General features: G+C 36.9%; 1 protein-coding gene across 1 annotated transcript in view; it reads right to left on the minus strand.

Annotated features, from left to right (window-relative positions):
• PARD3B (par-3 family cell polarity regulator beta) overlaps nucleotides 1-21619 on the minus strand; it is a 942908-nt gene that overhangs the window by 881648 nt on the left and 39641 nt on the right. The gene's annotated exons all lie outside the window — the stretch shown is intronic.

The raw sequence follows: 21619 nt of genomic DNA on the forward strand, positions 1-21619 counted from the left end.
TTCAAGGGAAAGATAAAGAAATAATATTTCCAAAAACTGAAAGATGAGTTCACAAGTTGAAAGGCTCTAATAAATGCATAAAATGCATAGCACAATAAGTTATTTAAAAACCCATACACATGAAGTTTCCAAGAGTGGAGGAGGGGGGAATGGAGCGGTTCAGAGGTACAAGGCTGGTAAAAAGGTAGTCTTCCCAACATTAACACTGAAAACTGAGAACACCACACTCCGCCTTCAAAATTCTATAACAGAATGACCTCAACCTTGAATTTCAAACCTTGGCAATCAAGTGTGAGTCAAGAATAGACATTGTCAGATGTAAATGTCAAAAATAATATAGCTAGATGTCTCCTGAGAATCCTTTCCCAGAAATCTGAGATCCCAGAAATCCATCCCAGATAGGTCAGAAATATTTAAAGGATATCACTAAACAAACAAAATGAAACCACTACTAAAACCAAGAGAACAAAAAATTTTTACAAGTATACTGTGTGACTCAGCTTTGAACAATATGTTACCATCATACTAATGTGAAAACAATATTGACTGCACCAAAACTTTTAATGAATGAAGCAGGACAAATGGGGAGGGAGCCTGGAGGCTGTGAATTGGGAGGAAGGAATGAAAAAGAACTGCTATCCATCATAGATCAATTGAAAAATGTCTTAAATTTTCAACATTCACTTAAGCATATTGCTGAGAAATAAGAAACAATTAAGGAAGTTGAAAGTGGTTGTCTCCAAAGAGTAGGTAGAGGTGGGGCATGAAATTGCCGATGTTTGTTAAAAACTTTGTCATACATATGATTTTAAATGCCTTACTTCAATGAGTTTAAAATGAAATTTGAAATACATAACAAAAAGGGGAATACATATGTAACTTTATAAATGGTACACATTTACCAGATATATGGATAAGTGCAAAGAAAATGTGGAGGTTATGATTTATTGACAAAGCAAACCAACCTATGAAAATCTAAGATGATCAAATAAATTTGTAAATTGTGTGAATAAATTTCCTGCCCAATTTTTGTTGTAAACTAAACATAACTAGGAAGAAAAGATAGCCCCCCTAATGATTCACCAGGGATCACAAATAGGAGACCCCAGGCTGATCCAGCCTATAGGCCTATACTACAGAGAGTGTTTGGGCTATAGAGAGTGTTTGCTCTTGTTCCTGTTGTTTAAAGATCAAGACAGACCACAAAAGAACTCAGTTTGTCTGTCACCTTCTCTTGTACAAGCAAAGGTCTGCCCATGGACAGCCTACATTCTGTCTAGGCAACCACCAGCTACTGCTAAGCAGGGGCAGCCCAGTGTCGCCACAACACTTAGTACCACAGATCTCACTACTACATAGTGTGTATTTCTCTGCACATATCCCTATAAATAAGAAACAGAAGATGGACCAAGATGATCTCTTATTTCAAGAATAATCAGAATATCACAAATATTTGTAAATAAGAAAGTTCTCATTGTCTAAAATGCAATAGATGTTTATTTCACCAGTTATCTAACTCCTGAAATGATCTGAAACTCCTGCTTTAAACGATAGGCTTGAACAGACTCATAACCTTCAAAGATCCATTCAATTCATTGCTATATCCTACAAGCTTGCCTTTATATATTTTTCCTTTCTGTATATTATGTGATATATGCAAATGGCATTATAAAAGTAGATTAGCATATTTTAAAATAATTGCCCACATTGTCCTATTTAATCTATAACTGAATACAGCAAAAACAATATGGGACTGCTCTCATATTTTCTTCATTTTATTTGTTATACTTATGTATTATAATCCTATTCATGCTCAAAATCTGCAAGGTAGAAACCTTATAAAGGAGATGAGGAAGAAGGGGAGAGGTAGTGTAACTTTAAAACAAAGACTTTATAATAGTTTTATTTACATGCCACACAACAAGCTCCAAATGACCTCTGCCTTCCAAAGTAACATTTTAACTAAAGTGACAGAATGGAATGCTACATTAGAATTGAAAGCAAGATAAAAGGTAGAAGTCCTAATGTGCTGCTCTACATAGCATTATTCATGACAAGGGTTTCCTAACTTTCTTAGACAGGGTTCAAAACGTCAGCTTTAACTATGTAGCAAATTTTAATAGTATGTTTCTAAATGGGTATCCTAAGAGAGCTACAAGGATTTCTTCTTCTGTAGCACATTCAGAATGACACTAGCTACTTCTCACCTGGCCCCAGGAATAAAGTCTCCTTAACCCATTTCCTTTCATCTCTGCTACATTTGGACTCATGCTGAGTTAACCACTCCCCTAACAGGTTTGGAACCAGAAAAAGATGATGTTTTATGTTTACAAAAAAACATCAAAGTATGAACAAGAAAGCTCTCACTGAAGGCTTCCCTGCCCTGGTTACAGAATTACTCTGTCAAAAGGGTGCTAACCCTACCCCCTGAAGGATGCTAGAGGAATGGTAACAGGGAAGTGGTTTTAAAAAGCAGAAAATGCAGTTTTGGAACAACCATTTTCAGTGTAAATTGTAAAATGTCTTTGAGATCTTCAAAACTCTTAGGGAATTTTTTCAAACATGTATCAATTGAGTATGACAGAAATATTGCTATGCAAATAATACTTAAAATTGTCAAACAGCAGTCACACTGATTGGACCAACTGGCCATGTATTGTTCTTGGAATGCTTAGGGGTGGTAGGGAGATGATGTTTCTCCTATCCAGAGAGAAGAGCCTGTCATGAAGTAGACTAATGTATCAAAGTGGTTCTATAGAGGACAAGGGAACAAGAAGCCACAATTATACTGATAAGCTACTTAGCAAAATCATTGTTAATATTTGCCACAATAAACTAAAAAACCCAGATTGATAATTCTTTGGTAATATGAAACTTTAATCCCTCCTAGATGCCATTTTCCAACCACAAAATATCCAGAAAAGTATTTGGGGATTTTTATTAAAAGACATTAGAATATACTATGCTTTAATTTGATACTTACAAGGACTTAATTTCAAAAATCAAAACATACTAAATAGATCCAAAAGTCTACTGGGAAAGGCATCCCCTGCCTCTGGGGTAAGAAAATACCTTTAAAATATCCCATCTTAACTTTAGAAACAAAAGTCTGAGTAAAGTTATAACTTTTAATCAGCACATCTTAAAAGATGTATAACTCCAGAGCAATATAGCAGCATATTACATGAACAACCATAATATGGAATTCCAGTCATAAATAGAATTATTTATGATATAGAGAGACAAAGTCAGATAACTGAGGACGCAGATAGTCCTATACTTTCGTTTTAAATCAGGTTTGAGGCTTCTCTCTAACCCACACCACAGTACACATTATTACCATTCTTCCATTGCTCTGAGAAACTTAAAGACTGAAATCCCCTCACCTTCCCCGACGTCATCACCACACAAACACACATGTGTTGTATGCACAGGTAGGAGGGGGAGGAGGTGAAGAAAGCAGGTGTTGCCAAAGGCAGAGCACCATAATTTACCATCTGGGTATCCTGAGTATTTCCTGGGTAATTGAGATCCCTGGGCAATGAATGTTTACCAGCGCTCCCCAAATCCACTGAATCAACCAACTGATTTATGTGTGCTAACAAAGAGATTCTGCTTTCAGGACACATCACACCCTGATCTCGTCTCCTTCCAAGCATAACCCTGAGAAAATAAGACCCAGCCAATTCAGAAGAATTTCACTTGGCTTGAGATTGTGGGAGCAAAGGAGCATTCTGCACAGCTTTATTCCTGCTACCCTCCCCATGGAGATGCACAGCCACCCACACACACTAAGGGTAGAAGAATGGGAAAGGGCAGACATTTCTTTCCTGGGAAAAAAGCCAGAGTGAAAGTTTGGGAGGATATAAACATATAACAGCTACTGGAGAGCCATGGAAACCTTCTCCCCAAACAAATGTGCTTTGCTGTAAACTTTCGTTGCCCCTTCTAATATTTAGTGTTGTGTTAAAGCAAATGTTTTTAAATCCACAAGCATGTGCTGTTTAAAATGCCTAAAATTAAAAATAAACAAATCCCCCCTTATTGCCTGTCTAAAACCACCAATACATCCGCTCTTTATCATCACAGATACTTATGAAGTAGCTAACTACTGGGGATACAAACCATTTTGCAAACTTTCCCTTGCTTTTTCTGCCAGGATTCTAAACTGAGGGTCCCATGGAACACTTAAAATTAAGCACAGCGTGGCATACACATGTGCATCTTTCTAGACAGAGGGTTCCAAATGCCCAAATTGTCAGAGGGTCCAAATCCTTAATAAATGCCATGGCTTTAACAGGATCACAGCTTATATTAACAGATTGATTCTTCCAGTCATCTAGATCAGCCACCGTAAAACTCCTAAGGAATAGAACTCTAGGCAACCTATTCACAGTTAATCCAGCTCTCAGGAAGGCCTTGCAACACAGGTCTCCTACAGGAATGTGAGGCTACACCTTGAACTCCAGTTCTCTGGGGATTTAGAACAGCTGGATACCTTCGCCATTAAGCCACCCCCACATCCTTCATTTCTTTGTTTCCAAATGCTTTGCTACCACCAATATAATCTATTTTATTTATTTTCAAAGATTCTCTCCCTTTTCTTGACCTCTGTGTATTTGTCCATTCACAAAATGACAAGCAGATACACAAGCAATGCTTTCCAGTTCTCACAAGGCCCAGTTAAACACATAATGTTGGCAACTTAAACTTAACAGAAGCCCTACTCTGCTGATATATTCAGTCAATTAGGACTCTAGGTCCTTTATTTGCCATCCTTTATTTGCCTTCTGTAGTAAGCGATTCCCATATTACCCTATGTCTACTTCACTTCCCTAGACATCTATATTTCTTAGAACTCCGTGAAGCAAACTTCTGTGGTGAGCCTTCATAAAGGTTATACTATAAAACAAAAATCTTCCAAATTCCTTTGTTAAATGAATTTAATCTTTCATATATGTAGTAGTCTGTCCCTATAATTTCCTTTTGGTTAGTACCTTAAACTTTGAGCCACTGAACATTATCACACATTTATGGAGCATCTTTCCAGTTTGCTAAAAATCATTATCACTTTGAATACTAAACATGCTCAATTTGGTAAAACCCAGAAACCTGGTGACTATGCCAAGGATTCTATCTTGCAGTCAACTTAGTGGTAGTTCTGGGATGCTACGGTTTTACATCTCACATGCTGCTAACCAGTTTTTACCTTAAAGCAAGAACCAAAGTGGAGGGAAGGGGAATGAAGACAATTTCTTTAAAGGGAAATACATGAAAAAGTGGAGGGGATGTTCGAGGCTTTCATATGTCTAAGAAAAACCATACAGACAAATATAACTACTACTGCATAATTTTGTTTTCCTTTCCTTGGGTAGAACAGCCTCCAAATGGGATATAAAGGATATATGTAGTCTCAACTGAACTGAATGCTATGACATAATGAGGTGCACACAGCTGAAATCTTTATGGCAGGGTGGACTTAGTAACCTATAAGCATCTTATGGCAATAGGTAATGAGACCATTGAGTCATCTATGTTACCTGCTGGAGCTAGTTCATAAATGGTTGGTTCTCTTGCTCCAAGCACATGGTAGAATCACAGTTATCCACCTACCTGAAATTAAGTGCATTGGCCATGGAACTGGCCAATGAAATGTGGGTAACATGGGTCTCTCTGTGCAGAAGCTCAAACAGCCAGTGCATGGATTTCTACTTCTCTTTTCCCTGCTTCTGAAATCATGGAAACATGTCTTAAGATGAAGCCTTCACCAGCCTGGGGCCCTGAATGATATATTGTATGAGCAGATTCCCTTCGTTGACTCATCATGGACTTAAGCATGACTGACAAATAAACTGTGACTTTAAGCCACAGAGGTTTTCAGATTATTACTGCAGCATAATCTAGCCTTTCCTGACTCATACTACAACTAATTTTAAGCATCAACATCTAAAGCACTGTGTGTGTGCTATGTGTGTGGGGAACTCAAAAACAAAAATCAGACCCAGGTCTTGCCCTCAAGAACTATAGAGTTGGAGAGAGAAAACATGACCACGTGTAACAGTGAAATGAGGTATAAAATTACAGTTTCTATCTTTTCAAAGCCCTCTACAGCACTTTGTGTTAATATCACTTTCTAAAGGAGAAGGGGAGAGAACTCCATTGTCCATAGAGAGGCAACAGCATGAGTAAAAGACAAAAAGCATGCAGACGGTACAGGGGATAGTTGAGGGAGGCTGCAGCATGGATTACAGGAAATACAGGGTGCAACAGTTCATGACAGGCCTTGAATGCTTTGCCATAAAAAAAATTAACAATAGCAAAACACCATTACTGTCCCAACACACTTTTAAGGGCATTGCATATGCTCTTCATTTAATTCTCACGACAACCCACTGAGGTAGAGACTACTGTAAACTCCCATTACACAGATGACAAAACCAAGGTGCGGATAGAGTACATTGCCCTAGGTCACACACAAGTAGCAAGACCAAGACTTGAAGCCAGATAGCCTCACTCTAGAGTCTATGGTATTAACCACTATACTATACTTCCCCCTGTAGGACTTGACACTATCTAAATAGTCCTCTATAATAGGAGGTGGAATCTATTTGCGGTTTTAGGAGAGTTCCACAATCAGCATTGTGCTTCACAAAAATCAGTTTTGCCATGTATAAAATGGATCAAAGAATAAAAGACACTGGTATGTAGGTAGATAAATCTTTTAGAAATCACTAAAGCTAATCAGATAAAAGATAATGAGTCCATATATTAAGGCAGTAACTAATAACTATAAATAAATAATCCAGAAATTTGTGATACAGTCATAAGAATGTGCCTGCCCATTAGTGTGTGGGAGTTTAAAGATGGCTGCAAGTTCTTTGCTACTCTCATTTAGAGGGAAAGTCTAATTTCTCCTCTCCTTGAACTTAGGCTTTCCTTCAGACTTGTTTGACAAATAGATTGTGGCAGAAACAATGCCCTGGAACTTCTGACACTAGGTCAGAAGAAGCCCTGCAGCTCCACCTGGCTTTCTTAAAGGAGCCCTGAGCCACCTTGTAAGTAGCACACAAAACTTTGCTAAGAGGCTCTGTCAAAAGCCCCAAGAACACATGGAAAGGGCCCTAGCCAGGCCCAGCCATCCCTACTGAAGTGCCAGACATGTCAATTAAGCCATCTTAGACCCTCCAGACCAGCCATCAGCTGAATATCACCAAGTGACCCCAGTTGACACTGTGTGGGACAGAAGAATACCCCATCCCAACTGTGCCAAATTCCTTACCCACAAGCCTGAGAGATATAATAAAGTAGATACCCTAAACCAATGGGTTTTAAGATAGTTTACTACGCTGGAGTAGATAACTGGAACACAGTGATTATTAAAGGAACTTTGAAGACAACCAACTACATCAAATCACTCAGGACACTCAGCACCTTATTTCATCCGGAATCAATGAGAATCTACGCATATGAGCCCAAAAACGGCATTTTCAGCAAGTCTCACCACCCTGAGTATTTCTTACTCAATTTTAAAAGTCAAAACTATAGACACGATAAAAAAAAATGGAACCAAAAGGGCTGGTTCACCACAAAATGAGTAATTCACAGGAAACTTACATTGTTACCTGTCTCCTCTCTCCAGTCTTTCTACACGCTGGCTGCCATCAGATCACCTGGGCAACTTTTAAAAGTTGCCAAAGTCCTGAGCCCATGGCAGGGAGGAGTGCCCAGGTGCTGCCGGTCTGCAGCCAGGCTTGCAAGCCACTGCTCTAGTTAACCATTAATATTCTACTGCTTTAAGAACAGAGAAGGTATGAAAAAGCCTTCCTAGAAAAAGGAAAAAAAAAATTGTTTTAGCTTGATTCCCCAAAACTGCAGAGATGATTCCAGGTACAACCTGAGTAAAACAGGTCTGAATAAAATAGTATTTCTCCAACAACAACAACAAATCTGAAGTTACCTGTATACGTATATCATGTTGGTCCAACAAATTTTAAATACATAAAGTAAATTTTTAAAATTTCAGTGTTTCTGGAAACAATTTAAAGCATATGACTTTCAGGAGATTTTTATTTCTGCTTTATAAGTATCTATGGGAACAACTGGATGTTAAACAGTGTTTAAAGGGAAAATGTAATTTTTAAAAAGCTTAGCAGCTTAGCTTATATGCTAGGACACCTACCACCACACAGGTTGTATTTTCTTACTGAGCTAATATTACAACTTATTTTCTAATCTGAACAATTCCAGAATGGAACCTAAAGAATATTAATAACCCCTCAGGCCTTCTATGACAAAGCATTGCCATTGTCCAATTCTCAGTGGTGAAGAAAAGCACTCAGGAGGTCAAATGCACGGGAGAACAGGCTGCTTTATTTCCTGTAAGACAAACATTCTCCCTGAACACTGTTAACATTCAGAGACTAGAAAATGAGGTCATTAATAAACGTAAGTGTCTCAGTAGCTGTCCTCTCACAGCCTCATCATCAAGTGTGAAGTGAAACTCTTCAATGTGTATTTATTATTCACCCAGCAAACAGTACCTACTATGTGCCAGGTAGTCACGGATCAGATAAAAGGCAATACCTGAGAAGGCTGAATGACCCAGATGATATCACGTTGGCTTGCGCCCAAGTGGGATTATCCTAGAAAGGTGTGAAGTTGTCTCCTAAAGTGAAAATTCAGACAGAAAATAAACAAAGATCTTTCACACCTACAGGAGGAAGTCTTCCAATAGTCCTGATGGGTTTACATGGCATGTGGCATGGTTCATGGTCTTTGCCCCTTTTCAGTCCCCTTTGCCAAATTAATCTGTGGTTGGAGTGGATCAAGTGTAGTCTGTAAAGTGGAGTTTTTAATCAGCCTGTAGTTAACAGACATTAAGGTTCTACATTTCCATAACAGATGATTATGAAGACAATTAAAAAATGTCCTATGTTCTGATCTAAAGAAAAGTAACATTGAAGTTTGGAGAGTATATGTTCAATGTTTTCAGTATCTGTCCCCAATAGTCCTCAGAGATCCAAACAATTCCCACTGACTTTGTAGATTACTTTACCTCTGGCACTTAACTTACCCCAGTAGAGAAATTAACAATAACCACTGAAACATTTTTTATGAGGATTCCTGAAATAACACTGGTGAATTAATCATGACCTACAAATTATTACAACCACAGCTAAAACAAAGTCTAATACAAAGTCGTGCTATTAAAAAGTCGGATACAGAAAAATTAAGAAAAGTCTGAAAGAGGTTGACAGACCGCAAATTTAATAAAATCAGAGTCAGAAAGGCATAAAGAAAATTAAATTAGATGCCTCAGGTTATGTGATAAGGATTCAGTATTTTTAACTTTTCAGACTTAAAGACTATTTCATCTGCACTTTCATCGTTCCTATGCTGAGCAGGAAGGCTTTTATGGACCACTTTAAAAGATAAATAAGGGAACGCACGGTTGTATAATTTAGAGAAGTAAATTTGCTCTCTTTAGAGTTTCAAAAATACTATTACCTAGCATCAGTAATACCTACCTTGTGAATTGTTTTTCTAAAAGTAGGGAGGGATTTATTTCACTTATCCTGGTTCTACAACTTGATTCAAAATAGTTATTGAGTATCTGCTAAGGAAACAATTGTGTTGGTCAATATGGCCACACAAAGTGGCATAAAGATAGCTCCTTATCCATCTTCAGGATAGCTAAAGAAACAGCTTTTATAAAACCCAAATGACCAAATGAGTGGTTGAGAGAGACTTAGAATATCAACAACTCACTTATGTAACATGCCATCTTCTAACCATAGTAAGCGGTATAAGGGTGGTCTGTATGTTATGTATCTTTGTGTCTCACCCACCACCATCAACAATCAGCACAGAGCCCTTCACACAATAGGAGTGTTGATTTGATTCCTCTTTTAAACCAGGCACTCTCACTAATGAGAGTCAGTGATACATGGGTGACCAATGGAACAAGGAAATAAGCCACAATGCAGATTAAAACCAACAGTGACCTAAACTGACATTTTACTAACCACAGATTAGAAATGGTGTGTGTAGAACTAAGAACATTCTGCCTCCTCTTGAACTCAATATCAGTCAGATTTTCCCTGCTTGTTTCTTTGTGCTATTATTTAAGAAAGTCCTTGGGCAGAGTTTGTGGAAATAAAACAGAATTAAAAGATTGAAAACTAAGAGACAAACAAAATGTGTATGTCTAACTTGGAGGAGACATAACTAGGAGATAGAGGAGACATTTTACCCAGAAAGCAATAATAAAACATCTGATATCTGTATTATTTATCAGATTAGCAAAAGTGCTTTCACAAACAATATGTCATTTATTCTATCCATGTGATGAGGGCTGTTTGTGGCCCCACTGAGCAAAACAGAATATTCAAGCTCAAGGAGTAAACGCAGCAAGTGGCAGTGCTGAGGTACGAATCCAGACTTTTCTTGTTCTCCAAGATGGTACTATCTACCCTAGACCAGAAATAACTCCCTTCAATGAGAGGTTCAAAACCCAGGATTCTCTGGGGTTTTAGCATCTTCCATGTCTCAAATTGCCATGATCACAGAAGAAAGGACAGCAACTAACTGCACACTACCTCTCACAAGCCCAGAGAAACAAATAGCTTATACCACCTTCAGTGTAACGAGTTAAACAAGGAACAGAGTTCCATAAATTTCTAGAATTCCTTAAGATGATAAACATCACCTGCTTGAATAATTTAGCTAAAGTCTTGCCTTTGAACCACTCAGGATTACTTACAGAACTTGCCTTTTATTCTTACAGTGACCAATAGCATAAATTGTCATTTAGACTTGAACAATAGTATTCCTAGGATAATAGTGACAATCACTGTCAGCAAGTTTCTTAGGCCTAAATTAAGCAGTTCATAACTGCTTAAGTTCTACACTATGATTTTTTCCTTGTAACAGGAGATGTATATATTAAAGCACTTCTTCCTGATTCATAAAGAAATTCATTTTGGGGAGCCTATTTATTTTTTTTAAAAATCATTTACATATAAGAATTTAAAATTCATCACATTTCATAATCATTCTTCAATTAATCAAATTTGATGAGGAATTCTAATAAGGTTTCACAATTAAGCTTTTTATATATTAAAAAACAATATAGCAATCACCATTTAATGTTTAAGACCTAACCACTGCAAAGACGATGTTCTAAATTTGAACTTGAAAGGAAAACCCATCAGTGTGCCTGCCTGATTTTTTTTAATCTATTCATGTAGGTTAATTACCTGACACTCATTAAGATGACTCTGGGCTTCTTTAAATTTCTGACCATATTAACCTCTCCAACTAATCCTTATTAGAAAAATATTAAGGAATGTTCATTGCTATTACAAATTGAATCTGAAATGATGAAACAATTATCAAATAAATGGAGTAGAAAACGAGGTTATATGCATGAGAAGATTCAATGCATCAAATATTTTACTTCCATTATTATAAAATACAGGTCTTAAGGTCTATATCCAGGAAATGTGCTTAAAGATCAGTCCTTGAAAGAAATTTCTCCACTCCATTCTTATACAATGGGTTAACAAACAAAAACCTCAAGTTCATCATTAACAAATTTATTCAGGAAAAAAATCTTAAACAACTGGACAGAAATATTCAACTATCTAGCTCAATAAGTCTTACATACCACAATCATTTAATATTATGAGTCTCACATTCCATGTAACTCACTTTACAAATAAAATGGTAGAGAGAAGCTGGTCAATGAAGAAAAGAGTACTGGGTCAACGTCACAAAAGCATGAAATATGAATGAGCTGTTACTTTTAAAAATGGAAACTTTATCACTTCAGTTCTAGCACAAAAAAGGAAATTCAAAAAAATTTCTTCTCCAGACAAACTTCATTTGAAAATTGTCCTAGAGCAAAAAGAACAAAGCTGGAGGCATCACACTTGCAGACTTCAAAATATACTGCAAAGCATGGTACTGGCATAAAAACAGACACATAGACTAAGGGAACAGAATGGAGAACCCAGGAATTAATCCACATATCTACAGTCAACCGATTTCTTTGTTTTTTTAAACAAAGGTGCCAAGAACATTCATGGGGGAAAGGACAGTCCCTTCAATAAATAGTGCTGGGAAAACTGGATATACATAAAAATGAAACTAGACTCTCATCTCTCATCCTATACAAAAACAAATTCAAAATGGATTAAAGACCTAAATGTAAGACCCAAAACTATAACGCTACTAGAAGAAAATATAGGAGAAACACTTTGAGATGTTGGTCTGGGAAAAGATTTTATGAATAAGACCCTAAAAGCACAAGCAACAAATGCGAAAACGAGCAGATGGGATTACATCAAACTAAAAAGCTTCTGCACAGCAAAGGAAACAATCAACAGAAAGAAAAGACAACCTACATAATGGGAGAAAATATTTACAAACTAGTTATCTTACAGGAGATTAACATCCAGAATATACAAGGAACTCAAACATCTCAACAGTACATACAAAAAAATAAAATCTGATCAAAAAAATGGAGAAATAATCTGAACAGACATTTCTCAAAACAAGACACAGTAATGGCCAACAAATACATGAAAAAATGTTCAACATCCCTAAATCATCAGGGAAATGCAAATTAAAACTACAATGAGACATCATCTCACTTCAGTTAGAATGGCTCTTATCAAAAAAAAAAAATAGCAAAAGCTGGTAAGGATACAGAGAAAAAGAGAACTCTTCTACACTGTTGGTAGGAAGGCAAACTAGTACAGCCACTGTGGAGAATAGTATGAAGGTTCCTCAGAAAACTACAAACAGAACTACCATATGATCCAGCAATCTCACTACTGGGGATTCATCAAAAGAAATCAGTATATTAAAGAGATATCTGCATTCCCCATGTTTACTGCAACACTATTCCCAATAGCAAAGATATGGAATCAACCCAAGTGTCCATCAAGAGACGAATGTTTAAAAAATATATATTCACCATGGAATACTATTCAACCACAAAAAAAGAATGAAACCCTGGCATTCACAGCAACATTATGCTAGAAGACATTATGTTAATTGAAAAAATCCAGGAACAGAAAGTTAAACTTCACATGTTCTCACTCATTTTTGGAAGCTTTAAAGAAGGTGATCTCATAGAAGTAAGAAGTAGAACAGAGGATACCAGAGTCCGGGAGGAGTAGAAGAAAGGGAAATACTGGGAAAGATTTGTTAAATATGGCCTTCAACAACTGATATATAGCACCTCTGCAGAATTTTTATAATAGAGTGTTAGTGAAGGTGTCTTATAAATGTTCACTTAACTTAAACTAGAAGCCAGACCGGCAAAACATAAAACAGGCAGAGAAATTTAGATTCAGGCAGTGGAATGAAGCAAATGGGAAAAATAGGACAAGAGAAAAGGAGAGTTTAAGGGTAGGAGATATTGGCAACACATGACAAGCAATTAAAATCCTTAACATAGGAAGAGTTCTCCCAAAAAGAAAAAATATATATTTTTTCCTTTTGAATTGTAAATACCAATAACTGAAGGGGAAATAAAAATGTCCAATTCACCCACACAGCAGAAATTAACTTTATTAGTAATGTCTTCTAAATGGGAAAAATGTTTTACCCTCCATATTGACAAAAAAGAAAAAAAGACAGTATTCTCAAACATGACTATCAGCAGCACTGACTGTACCTCCTACCAAGTTCTCTAGAAAGACTAAACAAAAATTTGAAAAATATGCATATCCATTGATCCAGTAGCTCTACTTTAAGAAATGACAGCTACTCAAAAAAATTGCAGGGACAAGTGTTTTATGACAAATTTGTGAAGAATTTGTAACAACCTAGATATCCAACAATACTTAGTTTTGTGATATATGCACATACACACATGTATTCATATACACAATTAATTTAGCTCTTATATAAATTCTATGTGGTAGGTATTGTTCTAAGCATTTCACAAACATCAATTTAATCCTCACAACAGCCCTATTATATAGGCATTATAATTATTCCTTTATTACAGATAAGGACATTGAGGCTTCAGGCTAAATATCGTACCCTAAATTACACAGTCAGTAAGATGAAAAGCTGGGATTTGAACCCAGACAGTCTAGCTCCATAGTCTGAGTTTTAATGGATATGTAAAACATGTAAAAGAATAATAGTTATCTCTGATAGTGGGATTATGGGTAGGATTACATATTTTGCCTATCTATAATTTCCAAGTTTTCTAACTTGAACGTGTATTATTCTTACGAGAAAAAAAAAATTTGGTTTTGTAAATGCACAAATAAAAGAACTACCCAGGAAACAGGTAAGACAGGAAATATAAAGTCCAAATCAACGTAGAGATGATAGCTGCAGCTTCGAAGTGAAAACCAAAGAAATAAATGTAAGATAAAAGCAGCAAGTCAAGATCTGAGTTTAACTTTTAATTTGGTGGGTACTCTAGAAAGCTATTCATTTGGAGCTGTTTCCAAAAGAATCTTATAACAGTAATTCTATGGGACATTAATAGATGTGCTATGATAGGTACAATCATTTACTTTTAAACACTAGATTAAACAAAGGTAAAGTGATTTCTTTGCTGCAGGACATGTTTAAACCTTCAGTGACTCTCCCAGAGACTAACATTTCTCAAACTTATCTTTCCATAAAACACTTTTCCAAAGATCTCCTCATAATACCAAGCATTTATAAGGCATACTCTGCAAAAAGCTGATTTAGAACATTTCCACTCACTCCTTTGTTCAATTGCCAAGTGCCTATAATGCACTAGGCTCTACTATGGACAGCAACTCTTGCTAACAATGGAGAAGACTAGAGTTCTGGTCTGGGCTCACTGCTGATTGGCCCACCCAAGACTGTTTACTTAAGAGTAAGAAACGGTCAATATCACCTGCCCTCCTGCCTCTCTCAAGATGTTTAAGAGGTGAAATAAGTTTGCAAAGCACTTTCACACATGTTAGCAGTATAATCCTATGCAAATAACTGCCTTCTTTCCATATTCTAGGGCTAAGTTGACATCACTTATATGAGTTTCCTGTAGTTTCCATCACTTTGCTTGGACAGATAAGCAAAAAAAGCATTTTCAGAGGTCACTTCTCAGCAATAGATACAAAACATGCACACCGGGAGACTTTCTAAAGGGCCATATTTATTAGTGAGAATTTATTCATGGGAACCACTTATTTATCCTATAGGCATTAATGGTTCAGATCTCTACCAGAAAAAACCTGCATCAGCTCTTGCCACATGAGAAAAATTATTGCATTCTCAGAATGAGTTGTGGAAGCATTACACAGTATTATGGAATACAATGTCCTCATCACAGATCACGAGCACCACAAAAACCAAGCCAATGAATTAGGCAAGTAAATTTCCCACACCCAACTCTGCAGCCAGCTTAATTCTCTAAAAGCCTGAAATCACTGTCTTTATACATATACACAGACCACAGATACAAATATTCCCTGCAATTATTTTTCTTGTTAAGCTTAGCTTACTTGAAAGATTATTTGGAGAGTGTTCTGTTTTTGCACCTCATAAGTGTTCCCCCGACCCCAACCAACACACTATATACTTTTCTACCAAACATAATCCTCTAAAACCAGCAAAAGAAAATCCCTTTACAAACAGCAGCATTCATCCCTGAACCCTGAAGTCAGGCAAGCATTTTATTGTCTTTTTGCTAAACAACTCAAAAAATAGCCATGTATTCATGCCATTTTTGTGTCTGCACTGGTCAAATAAAAATGGATACAAGAAATTATTTTGGAAATAACTTTCAACATGGCTCCATTATCACACAGAATGCCCTGCTCCAACACTCTCAGCATCTCCAAAAATAAAAACAAATAGGAACGAGACAGAAAAAAGAATGAAAGAAAAATGATGGGGGGGAGATTGACCAATGTTTGATTTACGGGGCTGGGTGATGGACACTTTTAGGGGAAGGGGAACTCATAATCTATTCTAACTACATTTGTGTAAGTTTGAAATTTTTCACAATGAAAAGTTTTTTCAAAGGAAAAGAAGAAGAAATCATGGTTATTAGACAATAACAACCTAGGGTATTATATTCCTTTATCTCATGATTTCATAATTTCAAATTTTTTTATTAAACTCATTCTCTATCAAAAATTTATCACAAGACTCATTACAGTGCCATATTGTTGTTACTTAATTGTCTCCATACCCAGTAGTCAGCAAGCTGCATGGTGACAGAGCACGTCTCCCTCGCAGCATCGAGCATAGCACCTGCAAATAATTAGTTGCTCAAAAAAAAGAAGTTTGCTGAATGAATGAATAAAATCCTATTTCTTTGTTTCACTGGAGAATTCAAACTGAGCCCAGTAGCACAGCATTCTCTCATTTCCTTTAAAAATAGAGTCTCAACTTTCACCAAGGCTCAATTTACTACAAAACATAACACAAAAATAAAGAATAAAATGTTTAAACTATACCCTCAATTTTATTCGTGTAGCTTCATACAAACATACCTGACTCTGAATCTTCATTTCCTCAGCCCCAAAATGAGAAAAAAATTAAACCTCACAAAATTCTGTTTTTAATTGGCTAAAATATAGAAATGTCTCATTTCTTAATGAACAACCAATAATGCTTAGTAATCTGTAAACTGTTTATTTATTTTCTCCCAACTTCTTCAGTTATGTCAACTGAATAAAAACATGACTTTGGAACTTCCTTCAATGCTATCTTCATTCCCCATCACCAATGTTCTGCAAATGCAGACAGTAATCTTACCAGCATTGAGGGAAAGGGGGGTAAGAGGGGTGCAAAATGAACAGGATGGAAAAGAGTGAGACCGTTAACCGCTGCCTGGAACACACCCTTTCCTGTAGTGCCCAGCGCTGTCAAAGCCCTCACCAAACCCCATCTCAATTTTTCACTTCTTCAACATGTGGCATCATGAGGTCCACTACCAATGGTTTAGACAGAGAAGCATTCCCACTGCCCCAGTCCAACTAGTGGAGGATGGGCAGTGGATGGGATAGGGATGAAGGAGACTGATGTCCTTTGGAGATGATAGAAGGAATCGATGACTTCTTGGCATCTTAAGTCATTAAGGCATTCTGAGTGAAATTTCCTACAGAAACAAAGGAATTGCCATGGTCTAACTCGGGTACACCAAGGGTCAAATGGGATTTTTCTGAAATGAAGCAGCATCTGAATACCCTACAAAACAAAGGGCACACTTGCAAACAACTCAAGGAGCTTCTTAGAACAAGTCCCTTTCTTAAGGTAGACACATGGACCCTAAGGAGTAGACATTTCTCTAGCCAAGTCACTGGAGGCAACATTCTGATTTTTGCACTTAGAAACAGTGATAGCATTAGAAAGTGAATGAAAGCACCTGATCAAACCACTTCAAACACCATCATAACTGAGGCTTCTATGTTTTTTTTTAAATTCTGTAATATTTACATTGCAGGATTTCAAGTATCTTTTATTTTCTTCTTTATACTTTATTTTCTGAATTTTTCTCCAAAGGGTATGCATTACTTTTCAGAGAATAAAATAACCACCAATTCAGCTGTCTAATGGAGAATAAAAAAAACATTACTTTCGCTTTGGAAGCCTATTCACAGGACTCAGTTGTGACAGAAAAGGGATGATTAGGATCAACTGCAGGTGGCAATTCAGCACTGAGATTCAAAGTAGCAATGCTGGAGTTTCACACCCTGGGCACAGCCTGGCTCCACCGTTTGCTAGATGTTTGATCTTGGGCAAAATAACTTACCCCTTGCTTGTGCTCACCTGTAAGACAGAGATAAAAATACCTACCTCAAAAGATGGTTATAAGGCTTAAATCTATGTAAGACCTTAGTACATTCCTGAACATGGCAATTTCTCCACACAGTCACCATTTTCCTTCTCTAAATTTCTTTCACATCCTACTTAGAGTGATGATCATCTTAATTCTTTGCTATTGTGAGAATGTATGTTCTCTCCAGAGAAGGATTATGCGTTGTTTATTCATCATGCTAGATAGATGCTATTATAGATAGATACTATATTTACTGAAATGCATGAGAAGACTTGGTAATGAGTGAAAGGGCAAGGCAACGGCCTATCAAGAGTCGAACCTTCTGGCACTAGCATTTGACCTCACCCCCAAGTATCAAGGAAGATAACCTTGCAAAGTGCTGTTGCCCATTATCTGCTTTACTGCAATTCCTTAACCTTAGACACCTTTTCATTTATTCAGTTCTGGACTTTTGTTGCAGGGCACAAGAGTTGATGGAACCCTGTGTGGCATCTTACAATGTCACAATCACTATTAATGTTGGTATTTATGAGAGTTTTGGATTCAAGGAAACAAAGACATGACTTTGGAACTCCTTGCTGTAAGTTTTCAGTAGGGTTGTGTGTGCACTAAAACCCTCAGGTGCTCCTACTAAAGTTGTAGAGGATGTTGGCCATGGTTAGCAGAATGGAAAGGGAGATAAAGGCGGAGGTAGAGAGGTGTGTAAGCAGCAGGATATTTGAGAACAAGCACAAGTTCTGCAGCTGTAAGCCCTGGAGTCAAGTTTGACCCTGCTGGTAAGTACAAGTGATATCATTTCTGATTCCTGAGTTTTCTGGCAAATGAGATTACTCTCTGCTCTACCCAGAATTTACCTAGAAAAATTAAATAAATCCACATAAAAATATTTACAAACCACTAAGTACTCTGGGACTATAATTATTACCAAGATAACAGTCTAATTTAAGTTGTAGGGCATTAATTTGGTCTTGGGAGAATTGGGAGCTTGCAAACTATTAAAAAATTGTCCTTTTGAAGATGGGAAACTGGTGGGGAATTATACATAAAGGGCTCAGACAACAAGCATTTATTGAGCACCAACTGCATGCTAGGCACAATGTGGTGCTGTGGAGGATACTACAAGACACTATAGCCCATCTACCATAGCTCCACACCCATCCCCCTCAACACTTCATACTCGACTGCTAAGCGAAGCACTTCTCCCACACTGGGGAGCCTCAGTCAACATTAAGAGTGCTTAGATCCTAAGCAATCCACAGAATTTTACTGGATTTTATGCAAGACCTGATATAGCAGCCCATGATTCCATAGTTTTCTTTTAAGTAGTCACCATAATCTTACAGAAAACATCAAAAGCTTATCAATCTTTTAAAATCTAATAGAAGCCACATCATATACAATTTTAAAAAGTTTTCCATGGAATATTTAACTAAGGTACAAATACAGTGAAAACAACCCAAATGTCCCTCAACAGGTGAATGGATAAACATAATATGGTATATCCACACAACAGAATAGTATTCAGCCATAAAAAGGAATGAAGTACTGGTACATGCTACAACATGGTTGAAACTGCAAAATAGTATGTCAACCAAAAGAAGCCAATCACAAAAGACCACATATTGATTGTGCAGTTCCATTTATATGCCATATCTACAACACATAACTCTATAGAAGCCAAAAGACTAGTGGTTGCCAGGGGCTAGGGTTAGAGGGTAACAGCTAAGAGGAGTGGGGTTTCTTTGGGGTGTAATAAATGAAAACGTTCTGAAATTGATTGCAGCAATAGATGTAAATGCTATGAACATAATAAAATTCACTGAACTGTACATTTATAAATGGCTAAATTGTTTGGTATGTGAATTATCTCTTAATAAAGCTGTTATAAAAAATAAGTGACAAAAATCACCAAAAAAGTATGAACAAAAAACTTAAAACATCAAAAATATTCTATGAAAATAAGGTTAAAAGAATAGAATAGCCGAGATTTTTTGTTTTTTGGTGTTTTCCTGAGACACGGTCTTGCTCTGTTCCCCAGGCTACAGTGCTATGACAGGATCCTAGTGCATTGCAACCTGGAACTCCTGGGCTCAAGTGCTCCTCCTGGTTCAGTCTCCTGAGTAGCCAGGACAACAGGCACATGCCACCACGTCTGACTACCTTTTCTATTTTTTGTAAAGACAGGGTCTTGCCATGTTGCTCAGGCTGGTCTCAAACTCCTGACCCGAAGTGATCCTCCAGCCTCAGCCTCGCAAAGTGCTAGGATTACAGGCATAAGCCACTGTTTCCAGCCTGATTATTTTATGCTTATTTTCATCTTTGGGTGTGTAAAACAATTTCATGGTAGACTTTCCTCTGGGCTTTTCTATAAACACCACTAAATAAGTACCTTTTGTTACAAAAATAATCATTTTAAATAGGAGTTAAACAAATGGATCAGACATGCTCTTTTTCTTCCACTAGGTCATAAGAATACTATACTTCACTCATTTCATGGATTTCCAGGGAAAATGACAGCCACCTTGCTACTCACTGCTAAAAATGCCAGTCGCTCCAGCATGTTGTGAAGTACTCTAGCTTCTTTAAACGGATGTGGCTGATGCCCCCAGACCCATGGCCTCCAGCCATCTCCTACACTGCCTCTACTGCAGAGGTCACTGAGGGGTCACCACCTTCCCCCTTGCCCTCCAGGCAGATCTGCATTTCAGCCATACCTAAATGATATTAATAATTGCCCACCTTTACTTCCATTTCAGATCATAAAATTGTTAATAGAAAAATTACATTCAAATTATCCATTATGGGTACTTTATGAAATATATATGTTTAAAAGGCACTTTTAGCACACTAAAAGTTAGGAAAATATTATAAAGTAATTCCACATTATGCCTTTATGATAAAACATGTTATTACATACAAACAACATTTTTAATTCATTTTCAAAACAGTGCTCTAAGAAATTATTAATGAAGCAAACTAAAAAGGATGTAAAAGTTTGGGAAAATTTATCCAAATCCTGCATGCTTATAAGAGATACTACTACCCTTGTCCAGACACAGTTATAAAATTAAAATTCAGGAGAATTATTTCTTGTAACTCATCTGTCCTTCGCAACCCTGACACTTGGACACACCATTTGCTTATGAACCTTAGCCCTGAGCCCCAAAGGACATGCGTTGACTATACCATTCAGTTGGCAGCTATTGTTCTAATTTCCCTACTGATGAGCCAAACAGTTAATCTGTTTTAACACACAATGCATAAAAGGTTTCATTTCAGTCCAGAAAAGAGAAAGAGACACTTATAATCACTGGGCATTCATATTTGAATGACAGCTAAACATAAAGGAACATCAGGCATGCAGCCATCTGGAAAAAAGCTGGTATTCTTTCGTATTATCTGTTCTCAAACCTTTAAAACAAAAGGGTCAGAGGTTGGCCCAAGACTTCCATTTAGTGAGATGCTCATTTCAAATCCATGGCCATTAATAAACATTCTGTCAGCCCCACAATAAAAGACAATCAGCTTCTCTCTCCTTCCATTTGGTGTATTCTGAAAGATGGCTTCATAATAAACATATACATGCACACTTAGAATTATTTTATTTGCCAAGATAAATTGTGTATGCCTCCTTAGAAGTAATATTTTTTTTAGTTCCAGATGAAAAAGGAATATAGTTTACTGGGTATTAATACACAGTAATTGCAACATTTATTTTAATATAAAGGACAAAGTAAGCAATCAACCTGTGCTTATTATTAAAATTGCAATTTTTCCCTTTTTAAAAGGGAGATCCTAAATTTATTACAAAATGCTAATGAAAACCAC

This window comes from Lemur catta, chromosome 8 (assembly GCF_020740605.2).
Source record: "Lemur catta isolate mLemCat1 chromosome 8, mLemCat1.pri, whole genome shotgun sequence".
NCBI lineage: Eukaryota > Metazoa > Chordata > Mammalia > Primates > Lemuridae > Lemur > Lemur catta.